This window comes from Hippopotamus amphibius, chromosome X (assembly GCF_030028045.1).
Source record: "Hippopotamus amphibius kiboko isolate mHipAmp2 chromosome X, mHipAmp2.hap2, whole genome shotgun sequence".
In the NCBI taxonomy this organism is placed as follows: domain Eukaryota; kingdom Metazoa; phylum Chordata; class Mammalia; order Artiodactyla; family Hippopotamidae; genus Hippopotamus; species Hippopotamus amphibius.
In genome coordinates, this window is record NC_080203.1 from 93,375,659 (window position 1) to 93,395,783 (window position 20,125).

The following is a 20,125-nucleotide window of genomic DNA, read 5'->3' on the forward strand; positions in this document are numbered from 1 at the left end:
GGAGGAGCTCAACGGTCCTTGGGGTTTGTTCCTGGAGGGTGAGACCCTGGCCTTTCACCTCTCTAAATGGAGAAGTGATCTCAGGCATCCTATTAGCAACGTGATCATGCTCAGCGCCAGCAGCTGGAAATGGACAAGGGCTTCTGCTGAACTGAAAGCCCTGCATACAGTGGGAAAGGAACAACCGGAGCAGAAGGAGAAGGAAAACATGATTATCTCCTGGCAGGCAGTGTCACTGGTGTGATATCGCTGACAATCTTAGTCTTTCTGAACATCAGGCCTCCATTTCACAATGTTGTGAGCAGAACTCATCTGGGAGGTTATCACAGGGCCAGGCCTAGGCTGAGGTGAGGCAAGAGAGGCACTTGCCTCGGGCAAAAGTTAAGGAGACACCAAAAAAAACACGCAGTAATCAAAATCAGCAGTTTTTTAAAAAAATTTTATTGAAGTATAGTTGATTTACAATGTTGTGTTAATTTTCCTGCTATACAGCAAAGTGACTCAGTTATACCTATATATCTATTCTTTTTCATATTCCTTTCCATTCTGGCTTATCACAGGATATTGAATATAGTTCCCTGTGCTATACAGTAGGACTTTGACCTTGTTTATCCATCCTATACATAATAGTTTGCATCTGCTAATCCCAAACTCCCAAAATCAATAGCTTTAATGTACCATTTAAGAAATTAAAATTAATGCAGAGCATCACAATGTCAAAAATTATAACACAGAGGATTTGTAATAGTGCCAGGCCAAGACATAATCGAGCATGAGGTAAAAGGAAAAATTGGTAAGACGTTTTATGGGAGGAACACTTTATGGGAGATTGCCAAAGGCAGTACTTAGAGAATGTATTGCCCTAAAAGCCTGTATCAGTATAAAAAAGCAACAATGAATTAAATCCCTTCCTAAAGAACTTAGGGAGGGAGCAAATAACAAAACAAACAAGTTTAGGAAAGGGAAAATAAAATTCGGAGAGAGGAAAAAAAAGACAGAGAAAGCAAAGTTTCACTTAAACCTTAAAAAACAATCAGGGGTGAGGAGAAGGGTACTGCAGTGTTCTCTCTCTTGCTTAACATGAGTATATCTTTCCAAAGAAATCTCAGGTTAGATTAATTCTGCTTAAAAACAGGAACCACACAAGATTGCCCTGGTTAAAATTCTACTTTAAAATAGTCCTAATAATGAAAGAAGAAAAGTAAAAAGTAGAAATATAGGAACAGTGGAAATAAAAATGCCACCTTTGCAAATGATATATTTGTACATCCATGGAAATCAAATCCCCAAATACAAGAGGTAATGAATGAGCTTTGCAAAGGTATAGGATAGAATATACTTGTGAGCTGTAAGAATTTGCCATCAACTGTAAAACAATTCCAGCTGCTTTCTCCCCACTGACTCAGAGACACATAGGAAGTCCAGCAGTTCCCCTGCACGAAGGTATCTGTGGTGTCAGAACATGAAAAACATCTGCGAGAATCAACTGAATTTCTATATCCTAGAGCCACCCAGCCAGAAAGAGGAGAGTCTAATTACCATAGTGACAATAATATTAAACACCTAGGTATTAAGGAAGGCAAGAAATGACATTTACAGAGAACTTACTGAGTGTCAGACACTACTAGGTGCTTTAGTTCTTTTAAAAACCTTGTGAGATGGTTTGTTATTAGCTGCTTTTTACAGCTGTGAAATTAGAGGGTCAGGTTTAAAGGCTTTTTTAAAGGTCACACAATCAGTAAGCGGGAGAGTTGAGATTCAAACCCAGGTTTGCCTCATGCCAAACACTATGCTTTTTCCATTCTATCACACTGTCTTCCCAGTAATTCAGAATCTATGTTTATTAAACAACTACAATACATGAATGAGAAAAAGGAAAACAGATAAATAGAAAAATAGACCATGCTCCTGACCAGTAAAACTAAGTAAAATAAAACACTTTCTAATTCAACATATAGGTTTCATATAAAGCTCATTTAAATCTTTATGGGGTAGTCTCAAAGTATCTCCCCCATGATAGTTATTACTTATCAAGCAGAAAGAGTACAATGGAAGAGTCCACCAGTAACACCTTAATTATGTGATCAAGGTTAATGTCATCAGTAAAGACATATTGATATCAGGTACCTCCTGATATAATATCAACAGAAGGGCAGGTCACCTCTGTGGCATTCTTGCCAAAAACCCATAACCCCAATCTAATCATGAGAAACTACCACATAAACCTAAATTGAGGGACATTCTACAAAATAGCTGACCAGCTGACCAGAATTGATTCCAAAGGGTCATGAGGGAATATTTTAGAGTCATGGAAATGTTAACTATATACCTTGATAGGGGATATGTTTACATTTAACATAGGTGTATACATTTCTCAAGACTGATCAAACTATACACTTAGAATTAGTGAACATTATTCTACCTAAATTAGATCAATAAACTTTATTTTAAAATGTATTTAAACCTAACACCTGTAGGAAAAAAATCCCCTCCCACTGTTCACAAATTTCTTTGCTCCTCTGCCTCTTCCCAGAAAGTCTCCAATTCAGCAAGTCTTTCCGACTTCAGGCTCTCAGCCACATTTAACTTGCAGCTCTCCCTCCTGCTCCATCCACTTGTCTGTGGTGGCCTAGAGCAGGACCTTGGAAGCTCCCTCTTTATAAGAACTTTCCTCCCAGATCCCAGCTACATATCCAAGGAGAGAAGGTTTTCAGTTCACCCCCTTCTTGTCATAAAAGTCTCCTTCTCAGAAAAGACTTCCTTTTCCACCCTATCTCCCACAGTTGCTCTTTATTACACGATCCTGCTTTATTTTCAACACACTAACTGATACATTATTTGTATCATTATTTACTTGCCGATCAGCTGTCTCTTCTCACTAAAATGGTAACTCCAGGAGCACAGGAACCTGCCTGTCTTGTTCACTACCATATCCTCAGTGCCCAGCACTGTGCCTGGTACATAGTAGCCACTCAATAAATATTTATTGAATGGATAACAATCCAGCTATTTCACTGTTCCCTAATGGGGACAAATAACATTAAATGGGGAATCAGAAAATTTGTTGTTAACCACACCCAGTTAATATCACTTGATCACTTAATAGAGTAGCCAAGTATGTTTCCTCACCTTGAAAATCAGAATGCTAATCAATATCTACCTCTCTGGAAGGTGTTGTGCAGATCAAAGAGGTAACAGGCAAGGTGAAAATGTTTAAAAATATACCTATGTGCCACATCTTCTTTATCCGTTCATCTGTTGATGGGCATAGGGAGGGTGGGAGGGAGTCACGGGAGGGAGGGGATATGGGGATATCTGTATAAATACAGCTGATTCACTTTGTTGTACAGCAAAAACTGGCACAACATTGTAAAGTAATTATATTCCAATAAAGAGCTAAACTATATATATACCTAAATGTGCCCATTAAATCTTCAATGCAAAATAATAATAATAAATGTCTAACATTTACTGAACTTTTACCATGTGCCAGGCATTCATCTAAGTGTTTTCCAGTATTTTGTCCTTTAATCTTCCCAACAACCCTATGAGGTAGGTACTCATTCTCCTACTTTGCAGATGAGGCAGCTGAGGCCCAGAGAAGCTGAGGAACTTGCTCAAGTTTACACAGTTAGAAGCGGTAGAGTTGGTATTCAAACACAGATAATCATGGCTCCAAAGCTCCCACTCTGTACTGCTTCACAGAATACCAGGGCCTTCTCCATAATGTCACATCAGGATAAGTCCCAGCATAGTGCAGAACAGAGTAGACACATCTAGGAGGTGACGGGAACCTCTGGAGTGGGGTGGATGGTTGGCTGGAAGGAATCCAGGCTGGTGGAAAGGCAGAGATTTCCAGAGGGTATTGCAGGCATAAGCCGGGGCCCAGAAGAAGGCCAAAAGCTACCCCAAAGCAGCAGGCACCTCAATAAACAAGCAGACACAGCTCCTGAGACTCATGGAACAGGCAGTATCCCCAGGTTCAAGTAGAGGTGATGCTCAAAATGTATCCTCAGGGGACAGACTGATAATTCACATTTGCTCACAGTCCCCAGGGCCATGACTGTTGGAGGGTGGGTCCTGGGGGTAAGGTGAGGGCGGGGGGTGGGGGAGGGAACCAGAGCAAAGAAACAGCTCCAGACAAGCTGGCAGGCTTGTGCTCCAGAGGGAATAAGGGTGGTCCCTGATAATGTCCATTCAGTGTTCCCGAGAGCCAGGCTGCATGAGGCAGAGGGGAAGGAGGCATTATGGAATACTTGGGGAGCTTAGGGCCTTTGCCAATGAGCATGAAAGTTATTTCAATATTTTAACAACCAGTAAGGTTGTACTGGTGCGTAAAGTCTTAACGCCAGCCCTAGGTTGGAAATTCTTTACTTTCTCTTATCTTTTTCAAGCCTCAGGGCCTGGCTAAAAACTGAATTCGAGGTATCATCTGAGGCGAATCCAGCTGAGGAAAGCGTGGAAGGGAGGGAACCCACGAGTTGCTCCTTCTGGCTCACACAGCTCAATCCTCCCTTTGATCATGCTGTATTATAACGTCCTGTTTACATGTCTGCCTTTCCTCTAGGCTGGAAGTAGAATGTAATAAATGGATGCAAAGGGCCTCCCACCTACCAGGCAACCAGCCAATCAATGTTTGTTGAGTAACAGCTAACGTGGATTGTGTGCTGATTCTGTGCCAGGTCTCTCATCTATCTGATCCTCACAGCACCCCGCTTGGTAGCCCCATTTTGCAACTGAAGAAATGAAGGCAAACAAGATCAAGAACTTGCCCACAACTGGGATTAAGCCCAGGCAGCCTGATTCTGGAGTCTGTACTCTTAACTACTGTGCTTGATTTAAGTGGCTGGTGGGTGGCCATAAGCGTGCAAAAGTTCAGAGATGAATAAAGTAGGGCTTGTTTAGGAACTGGGGAGACATATGCAGCTGGAATGCAGAGTGTGTGAAGGGGAGGTGATGGGTGACAAAGCTAGAAAAGTCAGCTGGCATCCGATTGCAAAGGACCTTGTATATCATGTTTAAAATTTTGGACTCACTTCTAAGGTCAATGAAAAACCATTTGAGAGGTTGGAAGTCCGGCAGTTTCAGGGTGAGATTTATGTTCTGGAATGTTCACTTAGTCTGCTGTGGGATGGATAGATTGGAGGGAGTGCTGCTCAACTGTTATTTACTTCCTTTGTTTATTTCTGGTTTTTTCCTCCCTTTCATTTTTCATTTTTAAAATGCCAACCTCACTGGATTTTACTGATGATTAAAAGGATTTATCCACATCTGGGCCAGCTCATCTCTTGGAGGGCAGGTGGGGGAGGCAAAAGATGACTGTCAGGAAAACCCCAGCTGTGATAGAGCCAGTTGGTAAAGCGGAGGGTTGCAGGTTTTCACTTGCCTTCCCTATGCCTGCACTTTGTCTCACCGCCTGTATTTCACACTCTCGCTCTCACCAGATGCTAAGAACAGTTGACTCCAGATTCCATGGTCTCCCCCACCCTCAAATGACAAATGGGTGTATTTTGTTTGACCCTGAAGGGGTTTCACACAACACCTCCCCAAAACTATAAATCCTGTTCCAGAACTCGGCAGGAGGCAGAAGCAAAGTCAAACACCCTGACCTGCTAACCTTCCTCTCAGGGGGTTTGATAGCATCAGTCTCCCAGAAACCTTGTTTTTGAAGGGATTTCTCCTGTCTGAGATTTCAGATGCCTGTCAGCCAGCCCTGTGGCACAGACTGTCTGCTGGAGGGAAGAGAGGGCTTGCCAGGAAAATCTCCTCTGGCAAGAAAGGGTCCACTTCTGAACTGATATAGCAACTTACTTCTCATCCTGATGCAGCTTCTAGACCAAGCACACCTAGAATGATTTGTCATATATCTTTATCCACCTTTGAGTATGCTCTTGGGGTTTCCATCCTGCTTCTCTGGCCCTTCCTTCTCTGATTCTTATGGAATCCTCTTTCTCTGCCCATATGATAAATGTTGGAGTACCCCCAGTTCCACCCTCACCTCATCTCACCACTCCCACTCCCTAGCTGCACCTGCTTTGCCGAGGGCTGGAGGAAGGCCCAGCTGCAACATTGCTGAAGAGGACTAGTGCTAAGGTTTGGGTCCTGAAGGAAACCAAGGGACAGAGGAGGTAGAGATGGGTCTGAGACAAAGTTTCACAGTGGTGCTTCTTTGCTGGTGAGGAGGAGGTGTCCCAGAGCTTTTAAAATGCAGATTCCTAGGTCCTACCCAGGGAAAGTCTTCATTAATTTGAGGCTGCAGCACAGGCATGTGTATTTTGAAAAACCATCAAGAGATGGTCTATCACTCCTTTTTATTCTGAAAAATAAGTTAAAATCTACAGAAAGTTATAAGATTAGCACGAGTACCCATATACCCTTTATCAAGTTTCACCAACTATTACTATTTTACAGTCTTGATTTATTTATCTAGCACACAACTGACTAAAATGGTAAAAGCGTAATTATTATTCTATAACATAATAATTATTATTTTGCTGAACCATTTGAAAGTTGCTTGCAGACATCAGAATATTCAAGTACTTCAGTGTGTACCTCCTAGAAACAAAGACATTCTTCCACATATAATCCATATTCAATTTTCCTTAAACATCCCAATAATGGCTTATATAGACATTCCCCTCTATCCCATCCAAAAGCCATGGAATTATCCTTTAGTCTCCTGTCATCTAGAACAGTTTCCCAGCCTTTTCTCTGGTCTTTTATGACACTGACAGTTTTTGAGTCCAGGCCAATAGTTTTGAAGAATGTCTGAGAGATTTTGATCTACAGCCAATGTAGAGAACACTTAGAGAGTACTTTAGTTTGGAGAGATCATAACCAGTCAGTGAACTGAAGGGCAGGCCTAGGGCCAAAATAGAGACTCAGGAACTGTGTGAAAACTGAAAGGAGGTCAGGAGGGAAGTGAAGAAAGGTGGTGGCTGGGCAGATTGGATGGCTTAAAAGTAAAAAGTCACAGCAGGTTTCTTCCCTATTCTTCCCAGGGTTACAAACACTGAAATACACCCAGCAGTGATTCATTTGGTGATTTCTTCAGTTCTCTCACCTGTCTCCTGTGCGCCAAGCCCTTATGTTGATCTGCCATGGCATTTATTGAACACGTGCTGTGTGTCAGGCACTGTTCTAAGCACATTACATGTATTACCTCATTGAACCTTTACCACAACAATCTCCCTAGGAGGCTAGAACCGTGCTTGTACCTATTTTTTTTATTTTTTAAGCTCTTTATTGGAATATAATTGCTTTACACTCTTGTACCAGATTTTGAGGTACACCAAAGTGAATCAACTGTATTTATACACATATCCCCATATCCCCTCCCTCCCGCGACTCCCTCCCACCCTCCCTGTCCTGGCCCTCTAAGGCATCACCCATCATCAAGTTGATTTCCCTTTGTTATACAGCAACTTCCCACTAGCTATCTATTTTACAGTTGGTAGTGTAAATATGTCTATGCTACTCTCTCACTTTGTTTCAGCTTCCCCTTCACCCCCCGCCCCCCCAACCCAATGTCCTCTAGTCCATTCTCTGCATCTGCATTCTTATTCTTGCCCTGTCACTGGGTTCATCAGTACCATTTTTTTTTTTTTAGATTCCATATATACGAGTTAACATACAGTATTTGTTTTCTTCTTTCTGGCTTACTTCACTCTGTATGACAGACTCTAGGTCTATCCACCTCATGACATATAGCTCCATTTCATTTCTTTTTATGGCTGAGTAATATTCCATTGTATATATGTGCCACATCTTCTTTATCCATTCATCTGTGGATGGGCATTTAGGTTGCTTCCATGTCCTGGCTATTGTAAATAGTGCGGCAATGGACATTATGGGACATGTTTCTTTTGGGATTATGGTTTTCTCTGGGTATATGCCCAGGAGTGGGATTACTGGATCATATGGTAGTTCTATTTTTAGTTTTTTAAGGAACCTCCAAACTGTTTTCCATAGTGGCTGTACCAACTTACATTCCCAGCAACAGTGCAGGAGAGTTCCCTTTTCTCCACACCCTCTCCAACATTTATTGTCTCTAGATTATTTGATGATGGCCATTCTGGCCGGTGTAAGGTGATACCTCATTGCAGCTTTGACTTGCATTTCTCCAATGATTAGTGATGTTGAGCATTTTTTCATGTGTTTGTTGGCCATCTGTGTGTCTTCGGAGAAATGTCTATTTAGGTCTTCTGCCCATTTGTAGATTGGGTTAGTTGCTTTTTTGGTATTAAGCTGCATGAGATGCTTGTATATTTTGGAGATTAATCCTTTGTCCCTTGCTTCATTGGCAAGTATTTTCTCCCATTCTGAGGGTTGCCTTCTTGTCTTGTTTATGGTTTCTTTCACTATGCAAAAGCTTTTAAGTTTCATGAGGTCCCATTTGTTTATTCTTGATTTTATTTCCATGATTCTAGGAGGTGGGTCAAAAAGGATCTTGCTTTGATGTACGTCATACAGTGTTCTGCCTATGTTTTATTTTTTAATTTTTTAAATGAAGTATAGTTGATTCACAGTATTGTGTTGGTTTCAGGTGTACAGCAAAGTGATTCAGTTATAGAAGTATATATCTATCTATATATCTATAGATTCATTTCTTTTTTCTTTTTTTGGCACCTGCATTGGGGGGGGGGGTGTGGGATCTTAGTTTCCCCACCAGGGCCCTCAGCAGTGAAAGAGTGGCATCCTAACCACTGGACCACCAGGGAATTCCCCCAGATCCTTTTCTGTTATAGGTTATTACAAGATATTGAATATAGTTCCCCATGGTATACAGTAAGTCTTCGTTGTTTATCTACTTTACATATAGTGGTGTGGATCTGTTAATCCCAAACTCCTAATATATTAATTAGGAGTGATTGTCCCTCTTTAATGGATGAGGAAACTGAAGCCCAACAGGGTGGTAACTTGTTTAGGGTCACACAGCTAGTAAGTGGAGTCCCAGAATTTGAACCCAGGCAGTTCTGGCTCCAGAGCCTTCCCCCGCCCCCCCCCCCCGCCCTTTTTTTTTTAATTTTATTTTTAAAACTATTATTCAGTAAAATTGACTTTTTCTTCGTTTGATTTTCAGTTCTAGGATACAGAACAGTTCCATCATCCCCAAAACCGCCCTCGTGCTATCCCTTTATAGTCACCCCTCACCCCCTCCTATGAAGAATGTTGACATTTTTGTCTTGTTCCTTCCGGAGGCTGTGTTTCCAATGTCAGTTAGGGTTTTTTAAATTGTGCACCGTTAAGCAGGTCTTTCCTATACATTCGCCAACCAGTAGTCAGTTGCGTCTTCGCGAAGCACCATTAGTTCAGTTTTCCGTCTGTGTTATGCTAATTAGGAACAGTTTAACGCACCCAGAGGTCAGGAGCAAACGCTTTACTGGCGGCTCTCCTGAGTTCCTCACACGTCATTATCTTTCCACTACTTCCTGGTTCCCCAGGCTTCCATGTTTGGTTCTCTGGGCTAGAAAGAACACATGTCCAGGATTGCGCTGGGACTGGGAGGGGACAAGTGGGAGGCGACAAGGAAGGGGAAGACAGAGACAAAAAGAAAGCACTGGGTTTGGGTCCCTCCCTCTTAGAGCTGCAGGTGCATTAAAGAGGGAGGAAGGTTCTTCTTCAGAGTTTTGGCTTCTGCCATTTCCCATTCCCGGCTGCTCTTTGCCTCTGCCGCCTCCCCCACTGTAGGACCCCTGGTGACTGGGGCGCGAGGGAACAGTAAAAAGAGGAGGGGAGAAAAAAGCACCTGTGTATTTCCTGCACTCTGTCTGGGGCTTAGGATTTTCCTTTGCTGCTCCTCCATGCAGAACTAGAGGCTTCCTCCCGGATCTCCTTTTTGCAACACTGTGCTCACTTCCAGTTTTCAGAATGTGTTGAGTTTGTGGTGGGAGATGCTGGAGGAACAAAAGCGGTAAACTCACAGCCAGTTTGGTGTTACTTTTATTTCTAGTGTTCTCTGATCTGTATGCTGATATATACCAAGTTCTTAAAGAGTTGCTCATGCTTTCTGTATAAGTTTTAGAGTCAAGTTCAGTGGGGGATAAAGAGAGGTGTGTGTTTACTCGATAATATTCAGAATCAAAAAAAAAAAATAACCCTCACTTTTTTTTTTTTTTTTTTTTTGGCACACGGGCTTAGTTGCTCCGTGGCATGTGGGATCTTCCTGGAGCAGGGATCAAACCTGTGTCCCCTGCATTGGCAGGCGGATTCTTAACCACTGCGCCACCTAGGAAGCCCAACCCTCACTTTTAAACCTCATGCCATACTGCCTCTCCACATAAATGTCTCATAGACAGTATGAGCTCGTCATATGCCAATCAGATTTCATTACCCATTCATTCACCTAGTCTTTCCTCTTCCAATGATCCCTATCTCAACCAATCCCATCATCATTTACCCAGTTGTCCGAGCCGAAATCCCAGGCATTGTCTTTGACTCCTCCCCCTCTATACTGTCCATAGCCAATCATTCATTGATCCTTGCTTCTCCCTCCTTATTTCCACGATCTTAAACTATTCAGGCCTTTATTGTTTACCACCTAGATTATTGCTACAGTCAGCTAATTGGTGTGACAGGCTGATATTTTTTATTTTTTTATTCAACTTTCTGCTTTTTATTGGCTATATACACAAAAACACACAAAATTATAAACCCAAAATATTATTATACTTTATGCATTTTTGTGGAAGTATACTTAATTTACAATGTTGTGTTAGTTTCAAGTATACAGCAGTTTTATATATATTCTCTCTCTATATATATTCTTATATATATATTCTTTTTCAGATTCTTTTCCATTATAGTTTATTACAAGATATTGACTATAGTTCCCTATGCTATACAGCAGGTCCTTACTGTTTACCAATTTTATATATAGTAGTGTGTATATGGTAATCCCAAGCTCCTAATTTATCTCTCCCCCACTCCACTATCCCATTTGGTAACCATACGTTTGTTTTCTATGTCTGTGAATCTATTTCTGTTTTGTAAATAAGTTCATTTGTATCATTTTTGTGGTTTTTTAAGAACTTTTATTGAGATATAATTGACATACAATAAACTTCATATATTTAAAGTATACAATTTGATATTTTTTTCTTATTAGTAATATATATATGGCAATCCCAGTCTCCCAATTCATCCCACCCCAACCTTGTATCATTTTTTTAGAGTCCACATATAAGTGATATCATATGATATTTGTCTTTCTCTGCCTCACTTCACTTAATGTATGATGATCTCTAGGTCCACCCATGTTGCTGCAAATGGCATTATTTTGTTCTTTTTTATGGCTGAGTAATATTCCATTGCATATATGTACCACACCTTCTTTATCCATTCATCTGTTAATGGACATTTAGATTGCTTCCATGTCTTAGGCCCAATATATTATTGATAAATTACCACAAGCTGAACTTACCCTGGTCAAGAAACAGAACATTACCAGCATCCAAAAACCTCTCTTTTGTGCTTCCTCTCAAATACTACCCCTTCCATTCTCCCTGTAGGTGACCACTGTACTGACTCTCAACACCACAGCTTGGCTCTACCATTTAAAAAATTTTATGTATAAATAGATCATACTGTATGCTTTCCTTGTGCCTAATTTCCTTATCTCGACATTATGTTTGTGACAATCAATCATGTTGTGTGTTGTTTTATTCTCAATGCTGTATAATTTTCCATTGCATGTTAAATCATACATTTTATGGTTGATGGACATTTGGGTTATTTCCAGTTTGGGCCTGTTAAGAATAGAGCTGCTACAAATACTCCTATACATTTTTTTGGTGGCCATAATCACTCATTTATACTTGGTGCAAATGTTCATCTTTAATAGATACTGCTAAATTATTTACCAGAGAGTTTGTACCAACTTATACCTCCACTAGTGGCGTATGAGAGTTCCTATTGCTCTATAGTTGGATAATATTTTAGGAGGTTAATATGCTTATATATATTTCTTTTTCACCCTGTGTATTCCTTCTTTTATTTTCTTCCCTTAAGCAGCTAGCTGGTTCTGGCCTTCTTGGCACCACGAGGTTTGTAGAAGGGCAGAAAACTGACATTTCCTGCAACACTTTCTGACTTTTGTTCACAACAGCCTTGAACCCCAGAGGGAGGGAAAAAATTGCCAGGAAAGAAAAAGACATCTTGGGAGAAATAGAAAGGGAAGAGGCTTTTCCCAGATTAAAAAAGAGATTTCTTCAACATGCAGGAAGAAGAGAAAGAGCTCTGTGGATTCCAGAGTGGCAGAGCCTGGCCTGGCTTCTGGGCAGTGTATGGGGAAGGCCCGACTGAGAAGTGGTGAGGTAGGGAGTCTAGGAAGTTAGGACCAGAAGCAAAAGTTTTTCACAAAAGCATGAAAGAATGCTGCCAGACCTGAAGGGCCCTGCACAGGGGTCAATGTGTATGTCAGCATTTACCAGTGTGAGCAGATGGCTTGATGACTAGAGGGCCATACTGCCATGTGCAGGCATGTATAAAATTCCAGAACCTAGGCACAACTCCAAGTCAGGGGTCCCAAGAATAACTTAGGTTGAGTTTCCCTCCGGACTTACGGACTTGGGGACTCAAAGAGGAATTAACTCTGATTTATAAAGAGATGTGATATCTTACCCATCAGAGTTGTGGAATGAGGTTTGTACCTCCAACACTGCTCTGGTATTCTCCAGGACTACTGCTAGCACATATAGCATCTTTGTGAAAATTAGGAAACAGGCATTGCCTCTGGGCTAACCAGTTAAAGAAAGGCTCACTTTCCTCTGAGCTGGCAGTGTTGGGCCAGTACTTGGCATGATAAGTGGAATGTGGAAAAGATTTCAGTGCCCTTTCATGCTTCTTGTACCATACAACCTGCACAATTATACATAGCAATCCTGAGGAGTCCCTGTCACAATCCACCCTGCCCATCATCACCAGAGTTCTTGCTCTGAAGCACACATCAGACCATGGCACTCCCCAGCTTGAAACCTTTCAATGGCTCCCCATTGCTTAGATCTGCACTGACAAATACACTAGCCACTAGCCACATGTGGCCCTTGAGCATTTGAAGTGTGGCTAGTTCAAATTGAGATGCATTGTAAATGTAAAATACTTGCCAGATTTCAATGACTCAATATTAAAAAATGTAAAATACGTCATTAATAATTGTTTATATTGATTACGTGTTGAAATATTTTTATATATTTGCTTAAATAAAAATATAATATTAAAGTTGATATTGTCTGTTGCTTTTTTCTTTTTTTAATGTGGTTACCAGACAATTTAAAACTGCATATGTGGCTCACATTACTTTTTTCCTTCTAGTTTTATTGAGATATATTGGCATACAGCGCTGTATAAGTTTAAGATGTACAGCATGATTTGACTTACAACAGCATAAAATGATTACCATGATAAGTTTAGTTAACATCCATCATCTCATACAGATACAAAATAAAAGAAAAAGAAAAAACTTTTCCTTGTGGTGAGAACTCTTAGGATTTACTCTCTTAACATACAGCAGTGTGAATTATCTTTGTCATGTTGTACATTACATCCCTAGTACTTATTCATCTTATAATTGAAAGTTTGCACATTTGACCACCTTCATCCAATTCCCTCTACCCCCACCTCCCTCCTTCAGTAACCACAAATCTGATCTCTTTTTCTATGAGTTTGCTTGTTTGTTTGTTTTTGAAATGTAATTGACCTACAGGACTTCCCTGGTGGCACAGTGGTTAAGAATCTGCCTGCCAATGCAGGGGACATGGGTTCAAGCCCTGGTCCGGGAAGATTCCACATGCTGCAGAGCAACTAAGCCTGTGTGCCACAACTACCGAGCCTGTGCTCTAGAGCCCACGAGCCACAATTACTGAGCCCACGGGCCACAACTACTGAAGCCTGTGCTCCTAGAGCCTCAGCTCCGCAACAAAGAGAAGCCACTGCAATGAGAAGCCGGCACACGGCAAAGAAGAGTAGCCCCTGCTCGCCACGACTAGAGAAAGCCTGCCCAGCAATGAAGACCCAAAGCAGCTAAAAATAAATAAATAATAAATAAATTTATTTTTTAAAAAAAGAAATATAATTGACCTACAACACTGTGTTAGTTCCTGATACACAACATAGTGATTTGGTATTTCTGTACATTTGAAAATGATCAGCACTCACATTATATTTTTAATAGACAGTGCTTATTGGGATTGCCATATATACGTTACTAATAAGAAAAAATATCAAATTGTACACTTTAAATATATGCAGTTTATTGTATGTCAATTATATCTCAATAAAAGTTCTTAAAAAAATAGACAGTGCTGGTCTAGGTAAAGTCCAAACTCCTGACTTTGACACAAAAGCACATCATATTCTTGTCTTTGCTTCTTCTATAGCCTTATCTACCCTCCAGTCTTCCTCCCCACTCCTCCAATACATGCACACACACTCATTCATCTGGCTTACAACCATTTTAAATCCTTTTTCATTCCTTTTCCTACCTCTTGCTTTTGCACAAGCTTTTTCCTTTTCCTTAAATGCACTTGTCTCCCCTGGGTCTTAGGTTCCTCTTGTCAAATTTTAAAAGAGCAATAGATAATCTCTAGCATTCCTTCCAGGCCAGTGGTTCTGTAATTTGGCCTCAAAGAAGTACACCGTGGCATAGATAATTCAACAGTCATTGACATTTGCATTCAATGTAAGAAATAATAATACATACTGTGCACTAGTGGCCCACTGTGTGCCAGGCTCAGCAGTCATATGAGATGAGTGCTATCACTATCCCTGTTTTACACATGGGGAAACCCAGGTTCAGAGAAGTTAAGTGATTTGCCAAGGGTACTAGAGACTTTGGAGTTCCTGCTCTTAACATACTGTGTTTAAGCAGCTGGGAATTGATAGCAATTTCAGTTGAAGGAATCCACACAGTGAAAGAATGGATCAGGAAAAGATGACAAGCTGCCCAGACCTCTTATCCTGTTCTTGATCTTTCAACATTCAGCTGCCTTTTCCTTCTCTGACACTGGAAGACAGCTGTCTCTCCCTCTGTGACTGCATGACACTCCTTCCAGGTTTACATTCCCATAAGACCTCAGGCGTGGAGGCCCAGCCTGCAGCTCAGGACGGCTGCCCATGGACACCACTGAATGTTTCCTCTCTGCCCTTGCTTAGCTATCCCAAGAGTCAAAAGGGTCTGGTCAGAGGGGATTCTCAATATTTTTCAGACCCCTTTCTTCAGGTTTAGGGATTTCCCTGAATTCTCTGGAATTACATTGCCTCATCAGCAAGAAATGCATTTATCAATTAATCCCAGAGGAAATACACACACAAAAAAGAGCAGAAGCACATCCATCTAATTGGGTCTCTCTTCAACACTTACACTCACACTCTTCTCACTCACACACCCTTTTTAAAAAAAAAATCATTCTGAAAACAACCTAACAGCAAAATTAAAGAGGAATTGTGGGAGAAATCATCTCAAGTGACTTAACAGAAAGACTGTGGAATGCATCAGTCCTGGCTTTGCTATGTGACCTTGAGCAAGATAACCACTGTCTGAGTCTTCTGATAAACTGTTGAGCCCCCTCCATCCCTTCAATTTCCCACTGTGTATCCAACCATCTAGCCCTCCTGCTTTGGATTCTTCCACAAATCCAGGTATTCAGCTTGCTTTTCCCTCCTTCAGGAGCTGTCAGCCTTTGCTGTTTGTCTTGAGGTTCAGCTTTCCCAGGATTGACTGAGCTGTAGAATCCAGGTCTGCAGGCCCCTCTTCTTTGCTGCCCCCAGAGACAAGGGACCATGGCCTGACACCTGGAAAACTTTTACTAATCTGATACTCATGATTTTTGTTCAAAAGCTTTGTTGTCAGCCCCTTCACGGAAATAGAGAGGGATTAACAAAAATCACTAAAACTGGAATATTGACAAAATTTCTAGATCTTAGAAAGTGCTCCGAGTCCCTCTCCCTGCTGTTTTGTCCCTAGGTCTCTTGCTAGATGCTTCCTTGAAGCCCCAGAAGCCTTCTGGTGAGTTTTATCTCTTAGGATAGAGCTCAGCAATCCTCTCATTTGTCGCCGACTAGCTGTATAATCTAGAGCAGGTCATTTACCTTGAGCCTCAGTGAATGTAATATCTCCTACTAATGTTTCCCCTCACGCTTTCTTCTTCTTTTTAATCTTTCTCTCATTGCTCCCCTCACCTGGAACACTCTCCCCAACCCCCACCCCAGGCTTTGCACTGCTGGCAACTTAATCTCTAGGTCTCAGCTGAGGCAATCCCTCCTGAGAGAGGCCTTCTCTGTGCACCAAACCTAAAGTAGGTCCTCTGCCCATTACTTTCTCTTGATATTTCTTCTTCCTGGTAGTTATCACAGCTTGAAATTATGTATTTACTTTTCTGCTTATTTATTATCATCTCATCCCTAGACTGGGAGCCTTAGGAAGGCTGGCACCGTATGCCTTGTCCCCTGTCTGGGTGCCTATATAGAGATTGTAGTTATTCACGCAAAACTGCTGTAGTCTGGGAGGGCATATTCATTTTGTATAACATGTGCTCCCTCTGGTTCCCACAAGCAATCCAGTTGCATCAAGGCTTTTATTTTTTAAAAATTAGAGGCAGAGAATAGAATCAACTAAAGATGCGGAGAGACTAAGGGAAGGGTCAAACTTTCCTATCTCTCCATTCCTACCTCTCTCCCAAGCCCTGTCCTCTGTTTGCTCCACATGCCTAATTTTTCTCTGTCTACTATCAGAATTGTCCTCTCTCTTCCACCTTTGCCTCAGTTTGATGCCCCCAGGAGACTTGCTCTTTCTGCAGGTAATTAAATTACATATAAAAGAACATTTCCAAGAAGGTTAAACAAAGCCTCCTTTGTTGCTTCCCCCACCCCCCCATCCCATTTTTCCCAACACCCACCAGAGGCTAATGATATTATAAGTTTAACATGTAAAGTTTGATTCAAGATTGTGGCCTTCCTGAGGACACTGACTCCACTCTTTCATCCTCCAGATCCTCCGCCCCAAGCACTGGGCTCAGTAAGTATTTGAGGAACGAAAGGAGGAGTGGACTTTCTGTTCCGTCTTGAACACTAATTTTTTTAAGCTATTTATTGGAATATAATTGCTTTACACTGTTGTGCCAGGTTTTGCTGCACAACAAAGTAAATCAGCTGTATTTCGACATATATTCCCATATCCCCTCCCTCCCGCGACTCCTTCCCACCCTCCCTATCCCAGCCCTCTAAGTCATCACCCATCATTGACTCGATCTCCCTGTGTTATGCAGCAGCTTCCCACTAGCTATTTTACGTCTGGTAGTGTATATATGTCAATGCTACTCTCTCACGTTGTCCCAGCTTCCCCTTTGCCCCACCTCACCCTGTGTCCTCAAGTCCGTTGTCTACATCTGCATCTTTATTCTTGCCCTGTCACTGGGTACATCAGTACTATTTTGTTAGATTCCATATATATGAGTTAGCATACAGTATTTGTTTTTCTCCTTCTGGCTTACTTTGCTCTGTATGACAGTCTTTAGGTCTATCCACCTCCTTACATACAGCTCCATTTCATTCCTTTTTATGGCTGAGTAATATTCCATTGTATATGTGTGCCACATCTTCTTTATCCATTCATCTGTTGATGGGCATTTAGGTGGCTTCCATGTCCTGGCTATTGTAAATAAGAACACTAATTATTGATTCACCTCCCAAGGAGGGGGAAGCTGTCCTGTGAGGGACAAAAAGGCAGTGCCTGCCCTTCAGGTACTTACGATCTGAATGAGGAGAGAAAAGCATGCATAAGACAGAATATTCTCCAGGCCAAATGAAGGAACCAACTAGCATTGTTGGAGTTCAGAGGAAAGATTGCCCTGGAGGCCTCAGAGCTGAGGTAGGATTTAAGTTGGATGTTAAAGAAAAGAAGGTCTTAATTAATCAGTGGGTGAATGGGGAGAGCATTGGGAGAAGAAAGCAACCCAAGTGAATTTGTGGGGTAAGGAATATATATACCTCCCTGGGCACACCAGTGTCTAGTAGATTTCTTCCTGACATACCAGTATCTACCATTAGCTGCCAGTCTGCATCTGGGGTCCCCAAGGCAGCCTGTTATTCTAAAGCAGCTTCTCTAGTCACCTTTTGGGGATTTGTGAATTCCATCTCACAGGTTACTAGTTTCATAAATAGCCCTAAATTATATTCTGGAAATGTTATTTGAATCCAATGGGTGTGCACTGAGGTATATGATGGGCTGCTGCACCGGTAGGGCCTATGCAGAAGTTTTCATAAGTATTACTTTATATTTTATTTAACAAACTTTTTTAGCATTTATTAGTGCTAGGCATTGTGCTAAGCACTTTAAAATATTAACTCATTAACAGATGCCAACTTCATATTGACCTATGAGATGAGTGCTATTATTATCCTCATTTCGGAGATGAGTAAACTGAGGCACAGAGGGGTTAAGTCACTTACTCACAGTCACACAGCTGATAAGCAGCAGAGCTGGGATTCAATCAATCCTTTTTTTTTTTTTTTTGGTTTTTATAACAGCTTTATTGAGATATAATTCATGTGATATACAATTCACCCCTTTCCAGTGAATAATTCAGTAGTTTTTAGTACATTCACCAGGTTGTGCAACCACCACCTAACTTCTTCAACACCTCAAAAAGAGACCCTGTCCCTGTTGGCAGTCACTCCTCATTCCCTCACCCCAGCCCCTGGCAACAGCTAATCTCTTTCTACCTCTTCTGGACATTTCACATAAATGCAATCACACACTGTTGTGGACTTTTGTGTCTGGCTTCTTTCATTCAGCATAAAGGTTTTTTATTTTTTTAATTGAAGTATAGCTGATTTACAGTGTTTCACGTGTACAGCAGAGTGATTCAGTTATATATATATTTCTTTTCCATTATAGGTTATTATAAGATATTGAACATAGTTCCCTGACAGTAGGGCCTTGTTGTTAGCATAAAGTTTTTAAGGCTCATCCTTGTTGTAGCTTGTGTCATAAAATGTCATTCCTTTTTATGGCTGAACAACAGTCCATTGTACACATGGACCACATTTTGTTTCTCTAGTCATCATCATGGACATTAGATGTTTTTAATAATCTTTGTTTTGTCTATTTGTCTATACTACATGTAGCTACTGAGCACTTGAGATGTGGCTAGTGTGGCTGAAGAATGCCATATTTAATAATACTTGAGTTTAATTAATTCAAATGTAAGTCACCGCTGTGGGATAGACCACAGTCTAGAGCTGCAGAGGAGCTATGATAGGCTGATCAGAATCAGAGGCTCAATTCACAAGTCACTCTGAGACTGTGGGGCCAAGGAAGGGTACTCCAAGCAACCTGAAAAGTAACACCTCAGCTCTAGATCTGCTCCCTGCATGTCCACAACAAAATACTGCACAGGGGCCTCGCCCTGGGTCCAGCCAATCAAAAAAGGGATCCAAAAAAAGAAAAAAGAAAAAAAAAAGGGATCCAAATTCTGGAAGAAGTCACACATTGGCCCCAATCAGAAGGCTGAAGCTACCTATCATGATGCTGCAATTGCAACAGACCTGAGTGGCTGAGGAGGAAGGGAAACAGAGGTAAAAATCTGCTGGATTACTTATGCCTGACAGCTTTCAGTCAGGCCCAGCGAGGGCTCCTTGGCCCGAGAGCAAGACTGGTGGAGCTGGGACTTCTCGTTTCTCAGAGACAAAGTGAACCCAGAACTGACAAAAGTGAGACAAAAAGGTGCACCTGAGGCCAGCACAGGGGACAGTCACGGCTCGGAGAAGACAGAACAGGCCCCTCGGTGTGAATTGCCCAGGACACCTCGTGGCTCTTCAAGGGGCTGCCCATCTGCAATCCAAGATCCAAAGGTTTTTACACAAGTTGGCACTCAAGTTCATCTGGAGGCAAAGCCTGAGCCACACCAGCGTGTGTGCCTGTTCCTGCTCTGATGCTAAAAGTCACTGAATGCAGGCTCTGCCTCAGTCCTTGTCAACACCACATACCTAAAACCCAAACAATTCTGAGCTGTGTAATGCACCCATCCCCAAGGGTTTCAGGAAAGGGAGTGGGCCAGTATTGGGTCCTCCCAGCTAAACTCAAAGCTCTCCAAAAAGGGTTTATTTGTCCTCCTCAGGATAGCTCCTC